Here is an 18,180-nt window from a genome sequence, read left to right on the forward strand (position 1 = left end):
GTACTATATCCAGCTAGGCTGTCATTGAAAATAGAAGGAGAGATAAAAAGCTTCCAGGACAAACAAAAAATAAAGGAATTTGCAAACACGAAACCAGCCCTAAAAGAAATATTGAAATGGGTCCTCTAAGCAAAGAGAGAGCCTAAAAGTAATATAGACCAGAAAGGAGCACAGACAATATACAGTAACAGTCACCTTACAGGCAATACAATGGCACTAAATTCCTATCTTTCAATAGTTACCCTGAATGTAAATGGACTCAATGCCCCAATCAAAAGACACAGGCTATCAGATTGGATAAAAAAAAATAAGAGCCATCGATATGCTATCTGCAAGAGACTCATTTTAGACCCAAAGACAACCCCAGGTTGAAATTGAGGGGGTGGAAAACCATGTACCATGCTAATGGATACCAAAAGAAAGCTGGGGTGGCAATCCTTATATCAGACAAATTAGATTTTAAACCAAAGACTATAATAACAGATGAGGAAGGATACTATATCCTACTTAAAGGGTCTATCCAACAACAAGATCTAACAATTGTAAATATCTATGTCCCTAACATGGTAGCAGCCAATTATATAAGCCAATTAATAACAAAAGCAGAGACACACATCGACAACAATACAATAATAGTGGGGGACTTTAACACCCCCCACTGAAATGGACAGATCATCTAAGCAAAAGATCAACAAGGAAATAAAGACTTTAAATGACACACTGGACCAAATGGACTTCACAGATATATTCAGAACATTCCATCCCAAAGCAACAGAATACACATTCTTCTCTAGTGCCCATGGAACATTCTCCAGAATAGATCACATCCTAGGTCACAAATCAGGTCTCAACCAGTACCAAAAGTTTGGGATCATTCCCTGCCTATTTTCAGGCCACAATGCTTTGAAACTAGAACTCAATCACAAGAGGAAAGTCGGAAAGAACTCAAATACATGGAGGCTAAAGAGCATCCTAATAAAGAATGAATGGGTCAACCAGGAAATTAAAGAAGAACTAAAAAAATTCATGGAAACCAATGAAAATGAAAACACAACTGTTCAAAATCTTTGGGATACAGCAAAGGCAGTCCTAAGAGGAAAGTATATAGCAATACAAGCCTTTCTCAAGAAACAAGAGAGGCCTCAAATACACAACCTAACCCGACACCTAAAGGAGCTGGAGAAAGAAAAGTAAATACAGCTTAAACCCAGCAGGAGAAGAGAAATAATAAAGATCAGAGCAGAAATCAATGAAATAGAAACCAAAAGAACAGTAGAACAGATCAACGAAACTAGGAGCTGGTTCTTTGAGAGAATTAACAAGATTGGTAAACTCCTGGCCAGACTTATCAAAAAGAAAAGAGAAATGACCCAAATAAATAAAATCATGAATGAAAGAGGAGAGATCACAACCAACACCAAAGAAATACAATTATAAGAACATATTATGAGCAACTCTATGCCAGCAAATTAGATAATCTGGAAGAAATGGATGCATTCCTAGTGATGTATCAGCTACCAAAACTGAACCAGGAAGAAATAGAAAACCTGAACAGACCTATAACCACTAAGGAAATTGAAGCAGTCATCAAAAATCTCCCAACAAACAAGAGTCCAGGACGAGATGGATTCCCAGGGGAATTCTAGCAAACATTTAAAGAAGAATTAATACCTATTCTTCTGAAACTGTTCCAAAAAATAGAAATGGAAGGAAAACTTCCGAACTCGTTTTATGAGGCCACCATTACCTTGATCCCCAAACCAGACAAAGACCCCATCAAAAAGGAGAATTACAGACCAATATCCCTGATGAACATGGATGCAAAAATTCTCACCAAACTACTAGCCAATAGGATCCAACAGTACATTAAAAGGATTATTCACCACGACCAAGTGGGTTTTATCCCTGGGCTGCAAGTTTGGTTCAACATCTGCAAATCAATCAATGTGATACAATACATTAACAAAAGAAAGAACAAGAACCATATGATCCTCTCAATAGATGCAGAAAAAGCTTTTGACAAAGTACAGTATCCTTTCTTGATCAAAACTCTTCAGAGTATAGAGATAGAGGGTACATACCTCAATATCATAAAAGCCATCTATGAAAAACCCACAGTGAATATCATTCTCAATGGGGAAAACTGAGAGCTTTCCCCCTAAGTTCAGGAACAAGGCAGGAATGTCCACTATCACCACTGCTATTAAATATACTATTAGAAGTCCTTCCCAGAACAATCAGACTACTAAAAGAAATAAAAAGCATCCAAATTGGCAAAGAAGAAGTCAAACTCTCACTCTTTGCAGTTAATATGATACTTTATGTGGAAAACCCAAAAGACTCCACCCCAACACTGCTAGAACTCATACAGGAATTCAGTAAAGTGGCAAGATATAAAATCAATGCACAGAAATCAGTTCATTCCTATAGAACAACAACAAGACAGAAGAAAGAGAAATGAAGGAGTCAATCCCATTTATAATTGCACCCCAAACCATAAGATACCTAGGCATAAATCTAACCCAAGAGGCAAAGAATCTGTACTCAGAAAAGTATAAAATACTCATGAAAGAATTTGAGGAAGACACAAAGAAATGGAAAAACATTCCATGCTTATGGATTGGAAAAACAAATATTGTGAAGATGTCAATACTACCTCTAGCAAGCTACACATTTAATGCAATCCCTATCAAAATACCATCAACGTTTTTAAAGAAATGGAACAAATAATCTAAAATGTGTATGGAACCAGAAAAGACCTCAAATAGCCAGAAGAATGTTGAAAAAGAAAAGCAAAGCTGGTGGCATCACAATTCCGGACTTCAAGCTCTATTACAAAGCTGTAATCATCAAGACAGTATGGTACTGGCACAAAAACAGACACATAAATCAATGGAACAGAATAAAGAGCCCAGAAATGGACCCTCAACTCTATGGTCACCTAATCTTCGACAAAGCAGGAAAGAATGTCCAATGGAAAAAAGACAGTCTCTTCAACAAATGTTGCTGGGAAAATTGGACAGCCACATGCAGAAGAATGAAACTGGACCATTTCCTTACACCACACACAAAAATAGACTCAAAATGATTGAAAGACCTCAATGTGAGTCAGGAGTCCATCAAAATCCTAAAGGAGAACGCAGGTTCTTCGACCTCAGCTGCAGCAACTTCTTCCTAGAAACATCACCAAAGGCAAGGGAAGCAAGGGCAAAAATGAACTATTGGGACTTCGTCAAGATAAAAAGCTTTTTCATAGCAAAAGTAACAGTCAACAAAACCAAAAGACAACCGACAGAATGGGAGAAGAGATTTTCAAATGACATATCAGATAAAGGGCTAGTATCCAAAATCTATAAAGAACTCATCAAACTCAACACCCAAAGAACAAATGTTCCTATCAAGAAATGGGCAGAAGACATGAACAGACTTGTATCCAAAGAGGACATCCAAATGGCCAACAGACACATGAGAAAGTGCTCAACATCACTCGGCATCAGGGAAATCCAAATCAAAACCTCAATGAGATACTACCTCACAATAGTCAGAATGGCTAAAATTAACAAGTCAGGAAACAACAGATGTTGGCAGGGATGCAGAGAATGGGGAACCCTCCTACACTGTTGGTCGGATTTCAAGCTGGTGCAGCCATTCTGGAGAACAGTATGGAGGTTCCTCAAAAAGTTGAAAATAGAGCTACCATACGACCCAGCAATTGCACTATTGGGTATTTACCCCAAAGATACAAATGTAGGGATCCGAAGGGGTATGTGTACCCTGATGTTTATAGCAGCAATGTCCACAATAGCCAAACTATGGAAAGAGCCAAGATGTCCATCGACAGATGAATGGATAAAGAAGAAGTGGTGTATATATATATACAATGGAATATTATGCAGCCATGAAAAGGAATGTAATCTTGCCAATTGCAATGCCATGGATTGAACTGGAGGGTATTATGCTGAGCGAAATAAGTCAATCAGAGAAAGACATGTATCATATGATCTCACTGATATGAGGAATTCTTAATCTCAGGAAACAAACTGAGGGTTGCTGGAGTGGTGGGGGTGGGAGGCATGGGTTGGCTGGGTAAAAGACATTGGGGTGGGTATGTGCTATGGTGAGTGCTGTGAATTGTGTAAGACTGTTGAATCACAGACCTGTACCTCTGAAACAAATAATACATTGTATGTTAAAAAAAAAAAAAGGAGAGGATAGCAGGAAGGGAAAAATGAAGGTGGGGAAATGGTTGGGGGAGACGAACCATGAGAGACTATGGACTCTGAGAAACAAACTGAGGTTTCTAGAGGGGAGGGGGGTGGGGGAATGTGTTAGCCTGGTGATGGGTATTAAAGAGGGCACGTACTGAATGGAGCACTGGTGTTTTATGCAAACAATGAATCATGGAACACTACATTAAAAACTAATGATGTAATGTATGGTGATAACATAACATAATAAAAAAAATTCATTTCAGCCGAAAAAAAAAATCAAAGATCTAAAGGAATTAAAAGCTTTTTGTGTGTTTATGAGCTGGAAGATGTTATATTATTAATATGTCCCATCTTCCCAACTTTATCATTAGATTAGACAAAACTCCAATTAAAACCATAAGGCTATTTTGTAGATTTTAACAAACTAATTCTAAAGATTATATGGAAAGGAAAACACCTAGAATATCCAGCATAATCCTGAAAAAGAACAACGTTGGAGGAATCTCACTATCTGATTTCAAGGTTCCATATAAACCTACAGTAATGAAAATAATTTGGTATTAGTACAATAATAACTACATAGGTTAGTGGAACAATATAGAAATTCTAGAAATGAACCCACACAAATATAGCCAATTGAATTTTGACAATGGAGCAGAGCTAATTTAATGAGAAAGAATAGTCCTTCCAACTAATGTCACCAGAACAATTATATGTTCATAAGCAAAAACAAAAATAAATCTGACAAAGACCTTACATATTTCAACATAATTAATTCAAAAGGAATCATAGACTTAAATTTAAAATGTGAAACTATAAAAAATGTAGAAGAAAACATAGGAAAAATATTGGTGAACTTGGATTTAGTAATGAGTTTTTAGTGTGACACCAAAAACAAGATTAGTCAAAGAAAACAAAATAATCTGGACCTTATGAAAACGAAAAAAAAATCTGTTTTTCTGAAGACACAATTAAGAGTGAAAAGACAAACTACAAACTGAGGGAACATATTTGCAAAACACTTACCTGTTATAGGGCTTCTTTCCAATATATGCAACTCAAAAATAACAGAACAAACAACCCATAATGGACAAAAGTATAAAAAACACTCCATAGAAGAATTATTCAGATGGAGAATAATCATAATCATATGATGATCAGCATCATTTATAATTAGAGTACTGTGAATTAAAACGAGTTATCTCTATACATCAATTAGAAAAGTACAAATAACTAACAATGTTAATTGCTAATGAGGATACAGACCAACAGGAACTCTAAATCACTGATGATAAAAGTGCAAAATGGTACAGTCACTTTGGAATACAGCTGGAAGTTTCTTACACAGACAAACATAGATAAACACAGTTCTTTTTATAAATAAACATGTCATAAACATATGAATTTATGAACCAGCAATCATGCTCCTAGGGATTTATACAAATGACTTCAAAACATCCACACAGAAAGCTGCAGGCTGAATGATAATGTTTACAGGAGATTTAGTCATAATTGCCAAAAGCTTGAAGTAACCAAAATACTGTTCAATAGTGAATGAAAAAACAATATTGGTACATTTATAAAATAAAATATTATTCCATGATGAAAATGAATGTTATCAAGTCATGAAAAGCCATAGATGAATCTTAAATGCATATTGCTAAGTGAAAGAAGCCAGTCTGTATGGGTTGCATACTGTATTTATATAACATTCCAGAAAATGAAAAACAAAACATAGCAACAGTAAAAAGATTGATGATTTTTAGGGCTTCAGGAGAAAAGGGGAGGGTTGACTAGTTAAAGCAAATAGAAATTTTCAGGGCAGTGAAACTAATCTTTCTGATACTAAAAGGGTAGATACATGACACAGTGCATTGATGAAAACCCATGGAAATTTATAGTACATGAGTGACCCTAAATGAATATAAATTTTTAAAAAATCACTTAGGAGATTAAGGGACCTCAGGATGGATCACATGATGTAACAAAACAATCTCACTGTATTAAAAATGTATACAAAATGCATGAAACAGACACACTGTAGAGGGTGAGGGATAAAGTTTCTAACCTAAATAGTTTGGGAAATGAGCGGAGATTAAAGGCAAAAGACTCTGTATATAAGCACTGGACTATAGTGAATTAAGTTATTTCCCTCAGGGGTAGAGGTAAACAATTCTGACTCCACTATAAACATATGCTGAAATTGAACAATTAAATAAACATATAGTGCAAGGAGGGAGTCAGGTTTCTCACTGTTGGAGTGGGAGGTTACAAGTAAGAAAGGGCAGGAAGGTAACATGATCAATGTGTTCATAAATTAGAGTTTGAAACATCAATATAAACTCATATTTAGCTTAATATAGGTACAAATGATTTCTTATAAAAATACTTATAGATAACTATGTACATGGGTTAGTATACATACACATATTTCCATGCTTTGTAGCTGAGAGGGATAGAAATAATGCCACCCCAATAGCAAAGTGCACATCTAGCTACCAGACTTGATTTCTAATACTATATTCTCTAATCAAAAAAAGTCAGGACATGTTGAAGAAAAACCTTAAGTTAGGACTATGAAAGAAAGTATAAAAAAGAACCTGTAGTGCCAAAAAGTAAAAAAGTACTAAAAATATGACTCACCACAAATTATTAAATGAGGCAACTGAAAGTGAACTCCCCATGGCCAAAGCTGTCTAGAAATTTGAGCAACACAGTAAGTAAAGCTGTATGAGATAATAATCTAATGTTGAAAATAAATACCTTCAAATTCATGTTTATATTAATGAATGGTTGAAAGAATAAATAAATTGGGAAGAAGAGACAAATAATCCATGCAGAAAAATTTCCAAATAATTCATTTAGATATTCCACCTCCAGTGAAGTGGAGCATATCTCTCCATACCTTACGTAAGGTTATGCTTTGCATAATGACGTCTGCTCCAAAGAATACAGCACAAAAAAGGAGGAAAAAGTAACTTTACAGTGGATGAAACTAACAAATATTTCCTCAGCAGAGTAATCATGGTTAATATCAGTGATAAGTGATGTTGACAGAGTGTACCCTTGATATGATGTGAGGGAAATGGCAATTTATCTCTGTGGTATTCCTCCAAAACATCATAAATCCCAAACTAACCATGAGAAAAATATCAGACATCTTAAAATTTATGTTTTCTATAAAGGTAGACATCCTACAATATCAATATTCCTCAAAATTACCAATGCTATCAAAATCAAGAAATGTCTAAGAAACTGTCACTGTCAAGAGAAACTTAAAGCAACATGATGACTAAATATAAAGCATTATCTTGGATGGGATATTGAAGCAGAAAATGACATTAAGTAAAAACTAAGTAAATCTAAATAAATTGTGGTCTTTTAGTTATAATAATGCATCAATATTGGTCCATTCATTGTAGCAAATATACCACACTAGGGTAAGTTGTTAATAATAGGGGAAAGTAGGTGTGTGGGAAATGGGAGCTCTTGTACTAACTTCAAATTACTTTGTAAATCTAAAACTGCTCTAAAGTAAAAAGAATATCAGAAAATATACCTGAAAACATCCAAATTTGGTGAAAAATACCAGTATGCAGCAAATTTAAAACATATAAATAAAATCTAAGAACATCATAGTAAAACTGATGAAAACCGGAGTACAGAGAAAATCTTGAAAACAGAAAAAAAGGCTATATTATAAAAGGAGAGAAATTTACACAAAATTGTTGTGACCTTCTTATCAGAAACAATGGAGGCCTCATGATTCTAAAATGTTAAAATTCTTTATACAGTGAAAAAATTTCTTATAAATGAAGAAAAATGAAGATTTTTCAGATAAACAAAAGATAAGCGAATTAATTACAAGAATACCCTTAATAAATAATGCTGGAGGAAATTTTTTAGGATAATGGACAACCATATTAGATGGAATCTCAAATCTCCAGGTGGAATAAAAATGCCAGAAATGGTTAATATGTGGTTAAATATAAAAGACTATTTTTTCTCTTAATTTCTATAAAAACAACTGACTTTTCAAAGTTTTTTTTTTTTTTTTGTATTTTGTTTTAAAATACTCATGGGACTAGATATGAAAAACAACAGAATAATTAATGGGGGTAAATGGACCTCAATTCCTATAAGAATCTTACGTTTTATGTGAAAGGGTAAAATATTAATTCTAAAAAGGATACACATGTTGATCCCTAGAGAAATCAATAAAAATGCTAAAAAGTAGATGTAATACACCATTAGAAAAAATAAAATAGAATACTAAAGATATTTTAAATCACTTAAAATTAAGGTAGAAATGAATAAGATGATAGACAAACATGAGACAAATACCAATTATACATATGTATATATGTAATATATTTTAATATATAAATACATTTATAAATACATACAAATTTAATTATATATAATTATATTTAATAATTAATAAGATAGTACTACTAAGTTCTTATATAGCAATAATTATTTTAAATGTAAATGGTTTAAATTCTCCAATCAAAAGGCATTGAATGGCTGAAATGATTTAATAAACATGTGCAAGGCTGGCTTCACAACCCAGGATGCCCCCAGGGCTGTCTTCCCCTCCACCGTGGGGCACCCCTGGCACCAGGGTGTGATGGTGGGCATGGGCCAGAGGACTCCTACATGGGTGATGAGGCCCAGAGCAAGAAGGGCATCCTGACCCTGAAGTACCTCATCGAGCATGGTATCATCACCAACTGGGATGACATGGAGATATGGTACCACAACTTCTGCAATGATTTGCATGTGGTCCCCAAGCAGCACCCCATGCTACTAACCAAGGCCATCCTGAAGCCCAAGGCCAACCATGTGAAGATGACCCAGATCATGTTTGAGACTTTCAACATCCCAGTCATGTAGGTGGCCATCCAGACCATGCTGTCCTGTACTCCTCTCATTATACCACTGGCATTGTGTTGGACTTTGGTGACTGGGTCACCCACACTGTGCATATCTACGAGGGGTACACCCTTCTCCATGCCATCCTGCATCTGGATTTGGCTGGCTGGGACCTGATGGACTACCTCATGAAGATCCTCATGGAGCATGGCTACAGCTTCACCACCATTGCTGAGCAGGAAATTATGTGTGACATCAAGGAGAAGCTGTGCTACATTGCCCTGGACTTTGAGCAGGAGATGGCCACTGTGGCTTCCAGCTCCTCCCTGGAGAAGAGTTAGGAGCTGCCAGATGGGCAGGTCATCACGATTGACAATGTGCAGTTTTACTGCCCTGAGGCACTCTTCCAGCCTTCCTTCCTGGGCATGGAATCCTGTGGTATCTGTGAAACTACCTTCAACTCCATCATGAAGTGTGATATAAACATCTGCAAGGACCTCTACACCAAGAAAGTGCTGTCTGGTGGGGCCACCATATACCCCATCATCACTGACAGGATGCAGATCACTGTCCTGGCACCCAGCACAATGAAGATCAAGATCATCACACCCTCTGAACACAAGTACTCTGTGTGGATCAGCAGCTTCACTCTGGTCTCACTATCCACCTTCCAGCAGATGTGGATCAGCAAGCAGGAGTACCACAAGTAAGGTCTCTTCATCATCCACTGCAAATGCTTTTAGGCAGACTGTTACTTTAGTCACACCCCTTCTTGACAAAACCTAACTTGCACAGAAAACAAAATGAGATTGGCATGGCTTTATGTGTTTTGGTCTTTGACTTTTTAAAATTTCTTTTTATTTTGGTTTTTTTTTTGCTTTGCTTTATTTTATTTTTCATTTTGTTTTTGGTGATTGACTCAGGATTTAAAGACTAGAACAGTAAAGGTAACAGCAGTTGGTTGGGGAGAGCATCCCCAAAGTGTTACAGTGTGGTCAAGGACTTTATACATTGTTCTTTTTCTAAAATAGTCACTCCAAATATCATGAGATTCATTGTTACAGGAAGTCCCTTGCCTTCCCAAAAGCCACTCCATTTCTCCCTGAGATAGAAAGGCCAGTACTTGTGGAGCTCACACAGGAGAGGGTGATAGCATTGCTTTTGTGTAAATTATGCAGTCCATTAAAAAAAATCTTCATTTTAATACTTGTTATTTTTGTTTTATTTTGAATGGTCTGCCATCATGGCCCCCTTCTATGCCCCCCCTCCCCACAACTTGAGATGTATGAAGGCTTTTGGTCTCCCTGGGAGTATGGTTGAGGCATGGAAGCTGCCAGGGCTTACCAGTACACTGACTCACTGACTTGAGACCAGTTCAATAAAGTGCACATCTTAACGAAAAGAAAAAAACAAGGTCCAACTATATGCTGTATATAAGAGACTCACTTGAGCTTTAAGGATATATAGATATAAGGATAGATAGATAGATAGATAGATAGATAGATAGATAGATAGATAGATGATAGATAGATAATTAGCTCAAAGAGAAGGGATGGAAAAAGATAACCTATGTAAATGAAAACTAAAAGACAAAAAAGATAGTTATATCAGACAAGACATACCTCAAGTCAAAAACTATAAGAGACAAAGAAGACCATTATACTATGATAAAGGAATAAATACATTGAGAGCATAAAACAGTTGCAAATATATGTGCACTCATTATCAGAGATGACAAATATATTAAACAAATACTAACAGAATTGAAGGGGGAAGTAGAAAAATACAATAATAATGGGCATCTGGGTGGCTCAGTCGTTGGGTGTCTGCCTTCAGCTCAGGTAATGGTCCCAGGGTCCTGGGATTGAGCCCCACATCAGGCCCCCTGCTTGGCGGGAAGCCTCCTTCTCCCTCTCCCACTCCCCCTGCTTGTGTTCCCTCTCTCGCTGTGTCTCTTTCTGTCAAATAAATAAATAAAATCTTAAAAAAGAAAAATACAGTAATGGTATTTCAACAATGGGTAGATCATCCAGACATAAAATCAATAGGGAAACATTGGACTTCAACCATACTTTAGATCATGTAAACCTAATAAACATAAAGATCATTCCTTCCAACAGCAGTAAAATATACACACTTCTTAAGTACTCATGGAACACTCTCTGGCACAGATAATATGCTAGCTCACAAAACAAGTCTTAGCAAATTTAAAAAGATTTAAATCATGCCAACTGTCTTTTCTAACCACAATGGTATGAAACTAAAATTCAATAACAGAAATAAAACTTGAAAATCTACAAATATGTGGAAATTGAATAACACATTTCTGAACAACCAATGGTTCAAAGAAGAAACCAAAGGGAAACTTAAAAAAACGTTTGAAACAAACAAAAATGGAAGTACAACATCTCAAAACTTATGGGATGCACCATAAACAGTTCTAAGAGGGAAGTTCATAGTGATAAATGCATATGCTAAGAAAAAATAAATATCTCAAATAAACAACCTAACTTTACACCTCAAGGAATTAGGAGAACAAACTAAACCCAAAGTTAGCATAAGAAAGAAAATAATGTGTAAAACAGAAATAAATGAAATAGAGAATAAGAAAACAGTATAAGTTGGCTAATTGAATTTAAATTAAAAAAAGAAAAAGAAGGGCACCAGGTGGTTCAGTTGTTAAGCGTCTGCCTTCGGCTCAGGTCATGATCCCAGGGTCCTGGGATCGAGTCCCACATCGGGCTCCCTGCTCAGCGGGAAGCCTGCTTCTCCCTCTCCCACTCCCCCTGCTTGTGTTCCTGTTCTGGCTGTCTCTCTCTGTCATATAAATAAATAAAATATTTAAAAGAAAAAGAAAAGAATAGAAAATACCAAAGACTGGGTTGGCTTATTAAAAAATAAACAAAACTGACAAACCTCTAGATACACTTACCAAGAAAAAAAGAGGACTCAAATAATAAAATATAATGGAAGAAATGTTACAACAGAAATAGAGTATCATGAGAGACTGTTATGAAAAAATTTATGCCACCAAATTAGACAACATAAATTCCTAGAAACATACAATCTACTAGGACTGAAACATGAAGAAATAGAAAATCTGAACAGACTAATAAAGAGTAAGGAGATTGAATCAGTAATCAAAATCCTCCCAAGAAAAAAAAGCCCAGGACTTCACAGGTGAATTCTACCACACTTAAAGAACAGTTGATGTCAATCCTTCTTAAAATCTTCTAAAAATTCGAAGAGGAGGAAAAACTCTAATATTCATTTTACAAGGCCAGCATTATCTTGATACCAAAGTCACATAAGGGCACTACAAGAAAAGAAAACTATATGCCAACATCCCTGATGAATATTGATGCAAAAATTTTCAACAAAATATAGAAACAAATTCAAGGGCACATTGAAGGGATCATACAAAAATATGAAAATAAAATAAAATTAAAGGATCATACAACATGATCAACTGGAATTTATCTCTGGGATGGAAGAATGGTTCAATGCATGTAAATCAATAAATGTGATACCACATTAATAGAATGAAAGATAAAATGAAAGATAAAAAACATATGATCATCTCAATAGATGAGGAAAAAGCTATTTTACAAAAGTGAACATCCTTTCATGACAAAAATTCTAATAAAATAGTTATAGAAATAATATACATTAATATAATAAAGGCCATATAGGACAAGCCCACAGCTAACATCATACTTATTAGTAAAAAAGCTGAAAGCTTTACCCCTAAGATCAGGAAAAAGATAATGATGACCACTCTCACCACTTCCATTCAACATAATACTGGATGTCCTGCACAGAACAATTAGGGAAAAAATATTAAGAGGGTCCAAATGAGAAAAGGATTAGTCGAATTTATCTCCAGTTCACATAATCTTAAATATGCAAAACCTTAAAAATTAAAAAAAAAAATGGGGGCGCCTGGGTGGCTCAGTTGGTTAGGTGACTGCCTTCGGCTCAGGTCATGATCCTGGAGTCCCGGGATCGAGTCCCGCAAGGGCTCCCTGCTCGGCAGGGAGTCTGCTTCTCCCTCTGACCCTCCCCCCTCTCATGTGCTCTCTCTCATTCTCTCTCTCTCAAATAAATAAATAAAATCTTAAAAAAAATTTTAAAAATGTTAGGACTAACAAATAAATTCAGTAAAGCTGCAGGACACAAACTTAATATACAAAAATCATTTCTATTTCTATATGCTATCAATGAGCTGACCAAAAATAAGATTAAGAAACCAATTTTATTTATAATAGCATTGAAGTCTCTGCTGGTCTTGGAAGCTCCTTGCCTTTCCATCCATTCTGAATGACAGCCTTCCTGGATAAAGTATCTTTGGCTGCATGTTCTTCTCATTTAGTTCCCTGAATATGTCTTGCCAGCCCTTTCTGGCTTGCCAGGTCTCTGTGGACAGGTCTGACATTATTCTGATGTTCCTCCCTCTGTACATAAGAAATCTCTTCCCCCTCACCGTTCTCAGGATTGTTTCCTTGGATCTAAGATTTACTAATTGTACTATTATATGTTGTGGTGTAGGTCTGTTCTCATTGATCTTGGGAGGAGTCCTCTCTGCCTCTTGGACACGAATGCTTATTTCCTTCCCCAGATTAGGGAAGTTCTCAGCTACAATTTACTCAAGTATATCTTCTAGACCTCTCTCTCTCTCCACCCCCTCAGGGATCCCAATCATTCTGATATGGGAACATTTCATTGAGTCATTAATTTCTCTCAGTTTGATCCCTTGGGCTTTAATCTGTTTTTCCCATGGCCCCTTGGTTTCCTTCTTTTTTATCATCTATCTCCTAGCTCACTAATTTGTTCTGCCTCGTTTACCCTGGCAGTCAGAGGATCCAGTTTAGATTGCATTTCATTCATAACATTTTTAAGTTCGGCCTGATTAGATCTCATTTCTGCCCTTAGAGATTCTATATTGTCATTAATATTTTTCTCACGCATACATAACAACTTCATAATTGTTACTCTGAAGTCTATTTCTGACATCTTGGTTATATCCATATCCATTAGGTCTGTGGCAGAGGCCACAGTCTCTGATTCTTTTCTTTGTTGGGGGTTCCTCCTCTTAGTCATTCTGTTGAGGGGTGGTTGAGGGAATGTACAGAGTCCAAAGTATTAACCACAACCTAAACAGGATACACATGCTTTATAGGGAACTTAGGGTTGTCATACTCTTGTTCTTCCAGCCTGTCTTCTGGGGGAGGGTCCTGCTGGGCTGTTACTCAGGCAACCCTGCTTGGGCAGAGTTGCCCTGCCCCCTGTGGGTGAGGGGATAGGCTCAGTGAAAACCATTTTTTGGGGGGATTTTGTTCTCTGGCAGCTTTCCCTTGTGGCTTTCTGAGTCAGAGCAGAAGTGACAGCATCCAAACCTCTGTCTCAAAACAGAGAGATCACAGTCTGCTCTTCACTGTGCTCTCCAGGCCACACTGTATGATAGCATTAAAAAGAATAAGATACTTAGGAATAAATTTAACAATAGAGGTTAATAATCTATACACTGAAAACTATAAGACTACAAGGCATTTATGAAAGAAATGAAAGAAGACACAAATAAATGGCAAGTATCCCATGTTTATGGATTGAAAGTATTAATTTTGTTAAATTCTCCATGCTACCCAAAGCAATCTAAAATTCAATATAATTCCTATGGCATTTTTCACAGAAACAGGAAAAAGCAATCTTAAAATTCATATGCTACCAAAAAAGACCCTGAATAGCTGAAGCAATCTTGAGAAAGAACAAAGATGGAGACATCACACTTCCTCATTTCAAACTGTTATTACAAAGCTATGAAAACTGTATGGTAATGGCATAAAAACAGACACATAAACCAATAGAACAGAATTAAGAGCCCAGGAATAATTCCTCACATATCCAGTCAATTAATGTTTGTCAAGGTTGCCAAAAATGCACAATGGGGAAAGGATAGTCTCTTCAATATCTTTGGCAAAACTGGATAACCACATGCAAAAGAATGAAACTGGATCCTTAACAAAAATTAACTCCAAATGGATTAAAGACTTAAGTGTAATACCCAAAACCATAAAACTCCTAAAAGAGACATAAAGAAAAAGCTACTTGACATGGGTCTTGACAATGAATTTTTGGATATGACACCATAAGCAAGGCAACAAAAGAAAAAAATCAACCATGGAACTACATAAAATTAAAAAGCTTTTCTACAGTAAAGGCAACAATCAAAATGAAAAGGCCATCTTTTGAATGGAAAAAAATATTTGCAAACTGTATATTTGATAAGAGGATAATATCCAAAATATATTGGGAACACCTATGAACCAATAGCAAAGTAACAAATGACACAGTTTAAAAATGGGCAAAGTGTCTGAATAGACATTTCTACAAAGAAGACCTACAAATGGCCACCAGGTATATGAAAAGGTGTTCAACATTAGTAACCATCATGGAATCAAAATCACAATGAGAAATTACCTTACACTTGATAGAATGTCTATTATCAAAAACACAAGAGATAAGTTTTGGCAAGTGTGTAGAGAAAATGGAACCCTTATACAGTTTGTGAGGATGTACATTAGTACAGCTATTATGGAAAACAGTATGAATTCTCCTCAAAAAATTAAAAATAGAAATACCATATGATCTAGCAATCCCACTTCTGGGTATATATCTAAAGGAAATTAAATCAGGATCTCAAACAGATATGTACATTCCCATGTCCACTGCAGCATGAATAATGTTATTAACAGTATTAATAATAATGCTATTATGAATAACAATAGCCAAGATATGGAAACAACCTAAATATCTGTTGTTGATAGACAAAGAAAATATTATATATATAAATATAATATATATTATAATAGATATCTATATATCTATGCATTATATATTATTATTACATATCTATTACACTATGTATTTATTATATATTACATGTTACATATATATCTATTACAATATATATCTATATGTATCTATATCTACATGTATTATATCTATAATATATGCAGTTGAATATAATTTAGTCATAAAAAGAAGAAAATCTTGCCATTTGTGACAACATGGATGAACCTGGAGAACACTATGCTGAGTGAAATAATCCAGACACAGAAAGACAATACTGTATTGTGGAATACTCATAGGTGGAATCAAAATCAAACACCTAAAACCAGAGAGTCAAATGGTGGTTGTCAGATGCTGGGTGGTGGGGGAAATGGGGAGATGTTGGTCAAAGGATACAAAATTTCAGTTATAAGATGAATAAATTCCAGGAGTGTAATGTACATCATGTGCCTATAGTTAATGACATTGTATTATATACTTGAAATTTTTTTGAGAAAAATCTTAAGTCTTTTTACCACACACACAAAAAAGATAACTATATGAGATGATGAATGTATTAATTAACTTGATGGTGATAATCATCTTACAGTGCATGTGTATATTAAACCACAATTTTGTTTACCTTAAAAAAGGTACAATGTACAGCCTATATACATATAATTTTGATTTGTCAATCATATTTCATTAAGGCTGAAAGAAAATAAAAATATTTAAATTGGACTCATTTCTTAAATAATGTGTATAAATTTTCAGATAGCTTAATGAATCAAAATTGAAGAATACAACTCTAAAATTTTTAGGAATATAAGAATATAGTATTTATTTAAGAAGATGAATGAGAAAGAATTATGAAAAGACAAAATCATGGATGTCACTGTCCCTAGAGATATGCGGATTCCAAACTCATTCTCTGAAGCCATCACATCCTCAGTTATAAAACTTCAGTTTTTATAGAGTGTACAGTAGAAGTGACTGCATCCAAACCTCTGTCTCAAAACAGAGAGATCACAATCTGCTCTTCACTGAGCTCTCCAGGCCACACTGTATGATAGCATTAAAAAGAATAAGATACTTAGGAATAAATTTAACAAAAAAAATACTTTTTATACCAAACTCACTTAGGATTAGATTTAATGTTCTTAAATAAAATATTAGATCACCAAATATAGCCACCTATTAATAATATTTGTCCACATGAATTGAATAAAGGAGAAAAATATGGCTGCCTTAGTAGATGCCAGAATTGCATTTTGTAAATTTTACCATTTCCTAATTTTTTTTAAAAAATAGAAAAATATTTCTAAATTTCTAAAATTTTATGATAGTAACTTTCATAAATTTCTGGTAAATATTATACTTAATTGAGAAATATGGGAATTTTTCTTAATAAAGCAAAAGGAAATATATGAGCACCATATATCACACTAATATTCCAATACTATTTACTATTTCACTAAGTAATGAAAAATAAATAAATATTCTATACTAGAAAGAAAGAGACAAAACTATGGCTTTTTGCAATTGTGATCATCTACTTAAAAATCTAATAGAATGATTACAAAATATTTTAGAATTGTCTGGAAAAGTGTGAAATATGAGATTATCATAAAAATAGATTACCTATGCACTTGCAATGGTCAATTTGAAAATATTATAGACGTATCTCCTATTCATAACAGTACAATACCATAAAAAATGTGAAACTAAATCTAAGATTAAATTTGAATGACCTAAATGAAAAACAATCTATGAAGTTTTCCTGAGTAAATAGAAAGTCATGGAATATTCCTGCACTGGAAGATTTACTATTATAAAGTTAAAAACTCTACAAATAAATGTATGAATTAAATATAATCCTAATGAAGTTTAGAATGCTTTTTGTGGAAAATAACAGACTGATTCATAATTCATCTGAAAAAAGAAAATGGCAGGAATGCTGATGATAATGAAGAGAAAAATAAAGCAGGTTTGTAATACATGTCATGATATATTATAAATATATAGTTTAACAAGCAGTTGAGTTTCAAATTTCAAGTTAGAAATGTAGCTATTCTTAACTCCACTTCCTTCTTTTGAAAAGTATCCCCCAAAATAGTAATAGATAACACTCTATCATCAATTTAAAACAATGTCACAAACTGACACAAAATACAATAAGGACAAAAACGAGAGATAATATTTATATGCAGATATAATTTCATATTTACAGTATGATACAGCTTTCTCCAAAAGTAAAATTCAGAGT

At 34.7% G+C, this 18,180-nt stretch overlaps 1 pseudogene; it reads left to right on the forward strand.

Annotated features, from left to right (window-relative positions):
- The first annotated feature begins 8,757 nt into the window (after positions 1-8,757).
- LOC118012822 lies at positions 8,758-9,879 on the forward strand (annotated as a pseudogene).
- Positions 9,880-18,180: the final 8,301 nt, after the last annotated feature.

Source organism: Mirounga leonina, unplaced genomic scaffold (genome assembly GCF_011800145.1).
Source record: "Mirounga leonina isolate KUSES-001 unplaced genomic scaffold, KU_Mleo_1.0 Mir_101664, whole genome shotgun sequence".
Taxonomy (NCBI): domain Eukaryota; kingdom Metazoa; phylum Chordata; class Mammalia; order Carnivora; family Phocidae; genus Mirounga; species Mirounga leonina.